Genomic DNA, 10,839 nt, shown 5'->3' with positions numbered 1-10,839 from the left:
CAAAAAATAAATAAATAAATAAGAATACAGTACTCTCACCAGAATAGGGAGGAGGGTAGACAATGTGGCTGCTTTTATATACAATATATCCCTGGTAATGACAGTAATCACAGCTAGGTTATAGCACACATTCACTATACTGTCAAAGGCAGTAACTATACAAACCAAGTTTGTTAGGGATGATATGACAGTCACATTTGGAGAGTTTTAAACATTAAGCCTTGCTAATAACAAGGGTGTGGTGAATGCTATGTGATACATAAAGGAAAAAAGAACATATTTTGCATTCACCTAAAAAGGAAATAAATCAGAATTTGGACAGCTCAGTAACAGTAAAAAAAAAAAAAAAAAATTAGGGATGTGAAGGATAAACAAAGGAGGAGGCTGCAATGCTTGGTAAGAAATGCACGCATTATCCTGCCCATGTAATTGTAACCCCTCTGTACAGTATGTTCACAAATAAAATAAAATAAATTAAAAAAAATTACGTGCTACACATATTAAAATCCATGATTTTCCCAATTCTAAAATTGTATCTCTTCTTATTACCATTAAAGACCTCCTCTTGCTTCTGAAATAGGTCCAATTTCTTTACATTTTAAAATTACTCTCCTATACTTCCTTCCTATTCAAGAGTATGTACTTCCCCCTAATAAGACTTCCAAGTTTTGCCATTATAGGATTCCCAGGCATCCAAGGCTATCCAATCAGTAAAGTATTTTACCTTTTTTTTTTTAAGTTGGTTGTGGGGCTTGAACTCTGGGCTCAAGTGCTGTCCCTCAGCTCTTCAGCTCAAGATTAGTGCTCTATCACTTGAGCCACAGTGCCACTTCTGGTTTTCTTAGTGGTTTATTGGAGATAAGAGTCTCACAGACTTTCCTGCCCCACCTGGCTTTGAACCGGAATCCTCAGATCTAAGCCTCCAGAGTAGCTAGGATTACAGGCGTGAGCGGCCAGGCACCCATCTAGTGAAGTATGTTATCTTTTATCATTTCTCAATGGGAACTCTCAATACCTGGAGTAACTAACACTGAAAAGTATCACATAGGGCTCATGCCTGTAATCCTAGCTACTCAGGAGGCTGAGATCTGAGGATCAAAGTTCAAAGCAGGCCTGGTCAGAAAAGTCCCCCGGAGACTCTAATCTCCAATTAACCACTTAAAAAACTGAAAGTGGTGCTGTGGCTCAAGTGATAAGAGTGCTAGCCTGGAGCACAAAGAGGCTCAGAGTCGGCACCCAGGCCCTGAGTTCAAGCCCCTCAACTGATCAAAAAAAAAAAAAAAGAGGTATCTCACATGGATTTTCCCTTCAGCCCAGTATATACATTGTACCCTGATGGGTTACTGTCTTTCATTCACTTAAGATTAGTCAAATTTTATCCAAATGTCAAAAAACCAACTTTAGGGCTGGGAAGGTGGCTCAGTGGTAGAGTGCTTGCCTGGCATGCATGAAACCCTGGGGTTCAATTCCTCAGCACCACATAAACAGAAAAAGTGGAAAAAAGTGGGAAAATATGGCTCAAGTGGTAGAGCACTAGCCTTGAGCTGAAGCACTTAGGGACAGCGCCCAGGCCCAGTTCAAGCCCCACAACAAAAAACAAACAAACAAAAACCAATTTATCTGTTCAATGAAATCTCAAATTATAAAAACTCTCTACCTTGTACACTAAGCCCTACCTCATTATCTTAACAAATGTCTTCTTTTTTGTGATTATTGGCTTTATAACTATGCTACTTTAACTAGAGTTTAAAGACTTATAAACAGGATTAATAACTTTAATTGTCAAACACAAGACAATTTAAAAACTATCTGTTCAACATATAAAACTGTAACTGTAACTCCCACTCAATCATTCCAACAAAGTCACTGCCAGACTTCAGAAGGAATTCCCAAAGTCAAAAGTTCTCCAATTCTGGGGGTAGGAAGTTGGCTCAGTGATAGAGTGCTTGCCTTGCATGCATGAGGCCCTGGGTTTGAGTCCTCAGCACCACATAAGCAGAAAAAAAGCCAGAAGTAGTGCTGTGGCTCAAGTGGTAGGGCACTAGCCTTGAGCTGAAGAGCTGAGGGACAGCACCCACGCCCAGAGTTCAGCCCCCACAACTGGCAAAAAAAAAAAAAGTTCTCTAATTTTCCATTACTAGGAGTCATTCACTAAACCTAACAACTAAATAACTGCAAACGTTACTGATATTAAGTAATGTAATTCCACAAGCACTTATTGAACACCTATATACAATAAGGGTATATTGGATATTGTATATCCAATAATGAATATTCAATAATGATAAGATATAATTACTCAAAGAATACACTAGCCTGTTATATCAATTAGAAAGGTAGTCATTCCACTAAAATCTCATGTAACACATTTAACATCAGCATGTATTCTTAAAAGAGAGAGATTACAAAACACTGGATCGTTTAGTCTTTATTCTGACAGAGTAAAGTTGAAAAGGTGATTGGAATATGATTACCAATACATAAGGTATTATTCCCTTTTGGTAAGGTAAGGTCTTTCATTAATCTGTGAAAAGTGGTTACATTTCAATAAAATGTTTTCATTCGTTTAAAGTTTGAGTTGGTAGTGAAGAAACTGCCATCCATTGGATGTGGGTTGAACTACAAGAACAAAGTAGGGCTATTATCGAAGCACATTTCAGTCATCAAAGAGCAACAATTTTTAGCCCTATAAAAACGCGAAGACACAAAAGGCTTCTTTAAATAGTTTCACATTCTGAAATAATTGATGAGTACAGTACAGATTTAGGACTAACACTGCCACTTCTCAAAAGTTTGCCTATCTTTTCAAAGGACATCAAAATCCTGACCTGACACTGAAACTTCTTGCTTTGCAGACAGTAACTGAGAATACTTCATCCAGTACCTACAAAATGAGACATACAGTCGTCTATCACTCATATAATGCTTACATACCTGTAGTGTTAGGCTCACCTACCATTCATAGAGTGTTAATGTATCTGTAATATTTGGCTGTTAGAATCACAGGATCATATAGTGTTAATGTATCTGTAATATTTGGCTGTTAGAATCACAGGATCATTACAGTTTAATACACAGTAAGTGCCTCAACTGCACACATCAGAAATCTTATAAAAACACTTAAGTTCAACAACACGAACACACAAGTATGTACCTATACTCAAAAGTGCTAAGAAATCTTGCAAAAGCACGGTGGCTCGGTTCTGTCAGGCAAGCCTGACAGCAGATTCATTCTTAAAGAGCTATCCGTTTCAGAATGGAAAGGGCAATCATGCTTTCTCATGACAGATGAAGAGCCGAACATGGCGTTCATTCAGCAGTGTTTCCCGGCTCCTTCACTGCAGTGCCTTTCCCAGGGTTGCTAACGCGAAGGGTCCTAAGTCCTGCATGCAGCCCGCGTACGACAAAGGAAGCCCGCCAACCTTCACGGGGAGGGCAGGTGATTACTAACAGCACGGTCCTCTGGGGGAAACCGTGCCCAGCCCTGAAGACCCACATCTTCTTCTGCACCAAGTGGTTCACCGGCGCCGGGTCAGTCCTCAGCCCCGACCCACGCCGGCCTCCTTCGCCTACGCGCCCGGGAACGGGGGTCACCGGGGGGGGGGACCCCGTCCCCCAAGCCCAGGCGGGCTACAGAGAAGCCCTGGGGACGCACGAGCCTGGGGGTGGGGGGGCCGCGCCCAGCCAGCCCAGGAGCCCGGGCTGGAGGCCAGGACGAGGCCCGGGACGCCCTTGGAGGTTAATCCCAAAGTACCCGGGGCTGCGGGGCGCTGGAGGGGGCGGCGCGGGGGTGCAATGGGAGGAGGGCACGGTGACCTTTCGGACGGGACTTCCCAGATCGGAGTCGGTCCCTGAAGGATCTCCCAGGGATCCTGCGTGCGTCTAGCCAGAGCCCGTGGGAAGCCGCTACTCACCCCGAGGCAGAAGGAGCGGCGCGACGGGGACACTCGCCCGGCCTTGCACAGGAAGGAAATGCGGCCTGGGAGAAACGCTTCCGGCTGGAGCCGCGGTGTCCCGCCCCCTGCCCCCCCCCCCACTCCAACACCGAGCATGCGCAGCCCGTCCGCCGTGGCCGCCAGGGAGCAGGCGCGTCCGGAGGCTTGGGAAAGGCTGGGTTGGTTGCGGCCGCGCAGGCTCAGTGTACTGGGCCGAGGCTCTCGGCGAGGTGGATGTATCTGCAAGTAGCATTTGTCAAGGCTCGGGAGTGAACTGCTGGGTCTCGGAGGCAGGAAAAGTCCCTGACTTGAGGCGAGGGACGGGGTGCAACGCTGACATTACAGGGAAATCTGCAAAGACATCCCGCTCTTCCCCCGCTTCCCCGGGACTCTCCACCGTGCAGCTGCTGCTGCTGCTGCTGCTGCTGATGATGATGATCCGTCTGTACTCGAGGCGGAGCGCGGGGCGCGGGGACACTGCTGGCCAGTTTGCGTCTGGGTGTCCAGATGAGGTCACCTTCCCCGCATCTCGGCCCCCGCCGACACCTGCGGGGAGGGGCTTCCGTGTCCTTCGGAAAGATGACTTTGCCGCCCACACCCACAGGCTTGGCCACTGGATCCGCTCCCTCTGTTCCATCTAGGGCATCTGGTAACCAGGTTTCGCATTCTGGTGACTGCTCTTTTCCCTTCACTCCTTTCTTTTTCTGGAGTGAGGGATGGGACACAAAAAGTCCCAAGGGAGCAAATCTGAAAGCCTGCCCTGGCGTTCGGAATACACAGGGCTTCTAGGAGGCGAGCTGGCATTGGGCATTGTTCCCAAATGGAAGAAGTAACTTCTTCAGTTAGAGGCCGTGAGACCGGAACGAACAGTTCCGTTCCCTCCTGCATCTCATCCTAGAGAATGCAGTTGGTGTTCCTCCGCTTTAGTGATCATCTCTGAGGACTGAAGAATTTTGCTGCCTGCTTGTTGAATAAGCAAGTGCTACCATTGTTAGAAACTTGTAATACAATGCAGGCAATGTGTTATGTCCCTTACGTAAAACCCTCTACAGGAGCCACTGTTTTAGCATTATTAGTTTTGTAAAGATGACACATTTTTATTAATTTTTTTTGGGGGGGGGATCTGGTCATGGGGCCTGAACTCTGGGCCTGGGTGCTGTCCCTCAGCTCTTCAGCTCAAGGCTAGCTCTCTACCACTTGAGCCACAGTGCCCCTTCTGGCTTTTTTCTTTTTGTTTATGTGGTGTTGAGGAATCAAACCCAGGGCCTCATGCATGCAAGGCAAGCGCTCTACCACTCTGAGTCATTTTCCCAGCCCAAGATGACACATTTTAAAGCTCTTTGACCGTCGTATTTTAATACTGGTTAAATAAAATCTGGTAAAATAAAATCACCAGAGCAAAAGAACTGGTCTTCAGGAGTGGTGGTTGAATACCTGCAATCCCACTTCTTATAGGCTGAAGCATAAAGATCTCAAGTTTGAAGCCAGCCTGCATTACATAAGCAAGTTTAAGGCCAGTGTGGGCCATATAGGATGTAATTAGTCACTCTACTGAGGACAAACTAACTGAATCCTAACAATGTAGTGGAACTCTAATAAAACTGAATCTAACCTCAATTCATCTACCTAATATTTGAGGAATAATTGCACAGTGAACTACTCATAAAATACTCAAGACTTACCATCACTGATATGCTGCAAAAATAAATACTGTTTTCGTTCCCATTCCTGTGATTTACCCATGCCTTTTGGACCTAATATTTTGTTTTGTTTGTTTGTTGCGGTCATGGGGCCTGAACTCTGGGACTGGGCACTGTCCCTCAGCAATTCAGCTCAAAGCTAGTGCTTTGCCACGTGAGCCACAGCACCACTTCCAGCTTCTTCTGTTTATATGGTGCTGAGGAATCAAATTCTAAGGCCTCATGCATGGGAAGCAAGCACTCTACCACTGAGCCACCTTCCCAGCCCCGAGGACCTAATATTTTCATCTAGCAAATTCTTAAATTTCTTATACCTGGGTCCTAAAACAAATTATTGCCTTTCTACCTACAAAGCATTCATTTCTAACAATCACTAAATTAACTAAGGGTGTTTCAGAATAGCAGAGAGTAAACACATGCTTTTCATCCTCAGATAGTTTACATCATCTCTGGCAACACAAAATATAAGAGGGAGCTGGGGGCTGGTGGTTGACACCTGTAATCCTAGTTACTCAGGAGGCTGACATCTGAGGATCATGGCTTAAAGGCCGCACTGGCAGGAAAGTCACTGGGAGACTGTTATCTCCAATTAGCCACCAGAAAACTGGAAGTGGCATTCTTGCTCAAAGTGGTAGAGCACTAGCCTGAACAAAAGGAGTTCAGGGACAGCACCTAGGCACTGAGTTCAAGCCCCATTGACTGACCAGAAAAAAGAAGAAGAAAGAAAAAAGGGAGTTAATTCATTCTGCATAATAGTAATCAGGAAATTAAGACAGATTTTTTTAGTGTTTATGCCTTACCCTCTAATTTTAGAGTTAGGATTTAAAACAAACATTTCATTGGTAGAAAGCTGAAAATTCTTTGTGTGTCTTGATACACATTTCACTTGAAATAATTATGGCAGACCTCTCAATAGTGCCAAAGATTCTGGGTGTCTTTTTTGGGGAGAGGTCAGGGGCTGAGATTGAGATAGACTATTACTAGCTAGTCCAGGATGACCTCAAACTCATGGTCCTCCTGCTTCAGTTTACTAATTGCTACGAGATGCTTGGCCCTCTGTGTTAATGTACAGGAGTGATTAGTTTTCCACTAAGATTGGTTTACTGGATACCTTTGGGAAGAGAGGATTCAAGAGATGAGGTATTTTCAGTTTTCATTGTGTAGATATCTCTTGGACAACTTGGCAAAATTCAAGTTCCTGGATCTCAGCCTTATAGGCTCCAGTCCAACTGCTCTAGGTTTGGCCCAGGAATCTGCATCGTATTTAACATCTGTGATCTCTGACATATGAGGATACAATGTGAAGATGTCTATCTGCAAGCCAGGAAGAGTACCCTCACCAGATATAGAATATACCAGCTTGTCCTGAACTTCTCAGACTCTACAACTGTGAGAAATATATTTGTTATATGCCGGGAGCCGGTGGCTCATGCCTATAATCCTAGCTACTCAGGAGGCTGAGATCTGAGGATCACCGTTCAAAGCCAGACCAGGCAGGAAAGTCCATGAGATTCTTTTTTGGGGTCCGGTCGTGGGGCCTGAACTCTGGGCCTGGGCGCTGTCCCTCAGCTCTTCAGCTCAAGGCTAGTGCTCTACCACTTGAGCCACAGCGCCACTTCCGGCTTTTTTCTTTTTGCTTATGTGGTGCTGAGGAATTGAACCCAGGGCCTCGGGCATGCAAGGCAAGCGCTCTACCACTGAGCCACCTTCCCAGCCCCAATCCATGAGATTCTTATCTCCAATAAACCATTTGAAAACCAGAAGTGGTGTTGTGGCTCAAGCGGTAGAGCGCTCACCTTGAGCTGAAGAGCACATGGACAGCGCCCAAGCCCAGAGTTCAAGCCCCATGACCGACCAAAAATTATATATATATATGATCTTAAAGGCAATTTAGGCTTACGTGCTAGATACTTTTGCAGAAAAATTCCTATAGTCTTTACTCACTAAAAGTGAATTTCTGGTGTAGTCCAAAACTGTATCCAAACCATTTCAATTTTTTTGATTGGCTTACAAAAATTGAAATGTTTTGGATACAGTTTTGGACTACACCAGAAATTCACTTTTAGTGAGTAAAGACTATAGGAATTTTTCTGCAAAAGTATCTAGCACGTAAGCCTAAATTGCCTTTAAGGTCATAAGCCAGCTAGACCAATAAGAAATCTCATGATGTGATTTAGAGTAAATCCCCTTTAGAAAAAAAAATCTGAAATCTTTGGATAAGTAAAAACAATAAGCCTGACTATATTCATTGTTCATTGGAAATAATTCATTTGATAGTGATCTAGAAAGAGAACTTCAACACAGATAAAATTATATAGCAGTAACAATACCGGTACAGTAGTTACTTCATAACCTTGGTTGATGTAAAAATGTCTGATCAGAAATGAATAATCTCAATTATTATTTTGACAAGATAAATTAAATAGAGGGTGGAGAAAGAAAAGTAAATCAAGAATAAGAAACTGTACAGAAAGCCATGAGAGCACTGGGAGAGTCCAAGACTAAATGGTCGAACTTCAGTAGCAAGAATAAGAGGAAATCAAGTCAAACATAATGGAAATTTTCAGGGCTGGGGATGTAGCTTAGTAGTAAGACTGCTTGCCTAGCATGCATGAAGCCCTGGGTTTGATTCCTTTAGTACCACATAAACAGAAAAAGCTGAAAGTGGTGCTGTAGCTCAAGTGGTAGAGCTCTAGCCTTGAACATAGAGAGGCTCAGGGACAGCGCCGAGGCCCATGACCAGCAAAACAACAACAACAACCACAAAACCTATAATGGAAAATTTCAACATTTTGCCAGGCACCTGGCACAGGTACAGGTACAGGCTCATGCCTATAATCTTATTACTTAGAAGTCAGAGAGCAGGAGAATTGTGATTTGAAGCCAACCATGGCAGATGAGTTTGTGAGGCCCCTTCTCAAATGATAGCTGGCATGGTTGTATTCCCTAGTCATCCCAGCTATGAAAGGAAGTCTAAAATACGTAGATCAAGGTCCAAGCTTGTGCCTGGTCAGGAAGCAAGATTGTAAGAAACAAAAACAGCACACAAAAAGGCTGGAGGTGTGGCTCAGTGGTAGAATACTTTCTAGAAACTTTGAGGCTAAGTTCAAATCAGTCAAAAGCCAGAAGAGGGGGGGAGGAGAAAGAGGGGGAGAATTAACAAATTAGAAGAAATGAAAGATAGTAGCTTCATTCTATGAAAAGCCCAGAAAGCTAAACAACATAAACAACAACAGCAAAGTTCAAAGACTATATTATTGTAAATTTGTTTTCCTTTCGTTGTTGTTGTTGATGGTCCCGGGGCTTGAACTCAGGGGCTGAATGTTGTCTCTGAGTTGTTTTACTCAAGGCTAGGGCTCAACCACTTAAGCCACAGCTCCACTTCAAGTGTTTTGGTGGTTAACTGGACTTTCCTCCCCAGGCTGGCTTTGAACTATGATCCTTAGATCTCAGTCTCCTGCGTAGCTAGGATTACAGACATGGGTCCCAACACCCACTGCTTTCTCATTTTTTCACTTTATATATGATTTAAGATGAGTGCATATGAAAATGAGTTATGTGATTTTTCTCAGGTTATCAGGATAGCACTAATTCACAAATCATCCTGCAGTTTCTATATAGCCCTTTTAAACTGTTTTACCAGTTGTATGTATTTTTCTATCTTCTCCTACTAAAATCCATTTTCCAGGATTTTGGGTACTTATTTAACATGGATGATATTTTGTTGCTCATCTTTCATATACTATTCAAAATAACTGTTCAAATGGTATCTGTGGATAAAGTCAGGAGTGATCAGAACCAGGGAATCTGAGCTGTTTAATATTATATTATCTAATTAGAAAAAGTTTTAAGACCCAGAATGAATTCTCTAGGACTCAACTGAGACCTTCATAAGTGTCCCTCTATTTGGTTTCTTAAATGGAAGAGGAGGAAAGGACTGGGTAAAAATAACAAAAATAGAAATTCTTTAGCCAGAACATAGGCAACAGTAATTGAAATGCTAGCTCTCATTCCTGTAACAGCAGATTGGTAGATGAGGCATAAAACCAGAGCAGATGCTGTGGTTTCCAGGATTCACTTGACTTCCCATCCTCTATAACCTGAAGCAGTTGCTGTTGTAAGTAGGGCACTTGCCTGCTCTCATTTTTACCTGATTCTAGGGAAATGCCCTTGCAAGTATTTGGAAAATAGTATGGGCATTAAAAAAAATTAAGATTGCATGAACAATGCCCCCCAACTTCCCTTTTCTTTATTAGCTAGAATAACTGGTAACCTTGAAGCATATGTGAAATTTAAATGGACAAAAATTTGAATGCTTTGATTTTTCTAAGCACAGGTTCACATAAGTCTCTGTCCATTATGTTAGTGCCTGTAATTCACAGTGTTTAGCATTGGCAGAGTGCTCACAAAATCACATTTGAAGCCTGATATATCCTCGCAAGAGTATATATCAGGCTGGAAGCATGACTCAGAACAGCAGAACACCTCCCAAGTGAGCATGAAGACTTGAGGTCAAATCCTAGTACTGCCCCTCCCCCTCCAAAAAAAAGAAGAATAGGAATATCTAGGACATAGAAGGGGTTTAACAAATGTTTTAAGTAATTTTCTTTTCAAATCTGACATACAATAGGAATTTTCAAGCTGCATTCTTACAAATTTCACCTGATAAGGGGAATAAAAGAGAAAGATAAATGGCCCATTAGTACTGTTCATAACATGTCTGGTCACGATAAATTTATTAGACACTAGTCCAGTCAAGGAAAGCACTCCAAATCTACAGGTTTTAAGAACATGAACTTAACAGACCTGGGTTTGAATTCAATATCTAGATTTGAATTTACAGCAGGGTGACTTTGGATAAGTTACTTATGCTTTTTCAAGCCTTAGTTTTCATATCTATCATCTGTCTACCTATCTATGTGTATGGGGGGGGGGTCCTGGGGCTTGAGCTCAGAGCCTGGACACTGTCCCAGAGCTTCTTTGCTCAAAGTTAGCCTTCTACCACTAACTCACTTCTCCACTTAAAGTTCTTTGGTGGTTAATTGGAGATAAGACTCTCAGGGACAGGGCTGGGAAGGTAGCTCAGCGGTAGAGTGCATGCCTTGCAAGCATGAGGCCCTGGGTTCGATTCCTCAGCACCACATAAACAGAAAAAGCCGGAAGTGGTGCTGTGGCTCCAGTGGTAGAGCGCTCGCCTTGAGCTG

At 43.3% G+C, this 10,839-nt stretch overlaps 1 protein-coding gene across 1 annotated transcript in view; it reads right to left on the bottom strand.

Annotated features, from left to right (window-relative positions):
- Window positions 1-3,983, bottom strand: part of Atad1 (ATPase family, AAA domain containing 1) — a 27,969-nt gene extending 23,986 nt beyond the window's left edge. Inside the window, exon 1 of the mRNA XM_013017047.1 lies at window positions 3,915-3,983. The gene's annotated coding sequence lies outside the window, so the exon portion shown is untranslated. The remainder of the gene's footprint in view (window positions 1-3,914) is intronic.
- Between the last annotated feature and the right edge of the window lie 6,856 nt (window positions 3,984-10,839).

This window comes from Dipodomys ordii, unplaced genomic scaffold, assembly GCF_000151885.1.
Source record: "Dipodomys ordii isolate 6190 unplaced genomic scaffold, Dord_2.0 Scaffold34, whole genome shotgun sequence".
Classification (NCBI taxonomy): Eukaryota; Metazoa; Chordata; class Mammalia; order Rodentia; family Heteromyidae; genus Dipodomys; species Dipodomys ordii.
This window is presented reverse-complemented; position numbering and strand designations above follow the sequence as displayed.